Raw genomic sequence first — 1,339 nt, forward strand, 5'->3', positions numbered from 1 at the left:
CAAAAAAAAAAAAAAAAGGCCAGCCACCGCGAGGCAGCCCAGGCTGTGCGGCCCGGGGTCCGGCGGGGACTGCCGGGTGCGGGGTCTGCCAGCACGGCGGCCCCGGGGAGGGGTGGCGCGCGCGGGGCGGGCGGCCTGGGGCTGGGGTGTGCTCCTCGGGCTTTCGCTTTTTCGCGCTTGCAACTGCGCGGCGCCGAGGCGCTCTGGCGCGTTCCCTCCGACCCGAGCCCAGGGCCCCCTGGAAACTTGCGTCACAGCCACCGCTTCCCACATGAAACGTGGGGCTGACTTCGGAGGCCGGCCGGCCTCCTCCCTCTCTCCCTGCCCAGCTGCCCGCCACTGGCCTCCCGGCCCGGGCTCCGGAGCCTGGGAATCCCAGAGCCGGGGAGGGGACGGCAAAGGAGGGCGCGCGGGGCGCCTCGGATGCTGAGGCTGTCCTAGGAAACGAGGAGGAACCCAGTGGGGAGGGAAGGGTGGAGGCTGGCAAAAAAAGCAGCGGCCCCCGGGGGCCCCCGGGAGGTCTGGTGGCCGCTGCCAGGTGCTTTCCTGTCCCCCCACTTTCCCCCTCCGCGGGCTGAAGGCTGCAGCTTCTCGTTCATGGCGAAGCCTGTGTGAGAAGCCGGGGACTTGCTCCTCCGCCAGGGTGCGCTCTTCACGAGGGGGTGATGGCCTTCGGCGGGGAGAGGGGACACTGGGGCGGGGAGCTTCCGTCCTCCTCCTCCACGCCTCCACCTTCCGGTCCTGGGCCCTCCCCTGGCTCAGGAAGCCCCACGCCTGCCTTGGAATGTCCTCGCTCCTGCTCCTTCCCACCGCTTTTCCCAGTCCTATCCGCCTTCCAGGTTCCGCCCAAATCGCTCTTCCTTGTTGAAATATTCCTACTAATAACAACGGGTACTGTTATTATTAGGAAATATTATTGTTTGCCGAGCAGTTCTGCATGCACGTTTTCCAGTCCAAGCGACCTATTTAGGCAGTTTCTCTAAGTACAGAGCCCAGACCACTTCACATCAAAGTCCCTGGAAGGATTATTTGGCTGCGGCTTGGGAAGCTCATCTTTAACTGCCCTTAATGGGCAGGCGATTCTGATGCATGGCTATCTCTTTATCAACCCATTTTACAGATGAGAGGATTGAGGCTCATAGAGGTAAAGTACCTTGCATAGAGCCCAGGTGGGAAGCTGCAGATGAGGATGCTCACGGGAGTGCTGAGCCTCTCAGTGACTTTCTACTTTTGCTCTTATGCAGCCAGTCACACACTCTCTCTCACACACACACACACACACACACACACGAAAAGAAAATTGTTCTCTAGATGTCTCCCTGGTCAGATTTTGTCTCAC

This window comes from Galeopterus variegatus, unplaced genomic scaffold (genome assembly GCF_000696425.1).
Source record: "Galeopterus variegatus unplaced genomic scaffold, G_variegatus-3.0.2 Scaffold968, whole genome shotgun sequence".
Taxonomy (NCBI): Eukaryota; Metazoa; Chordata; class Mammalia; order Dermoptera; family Cynocephalidae; genus Galeopterus; species Galeopterus variegatus.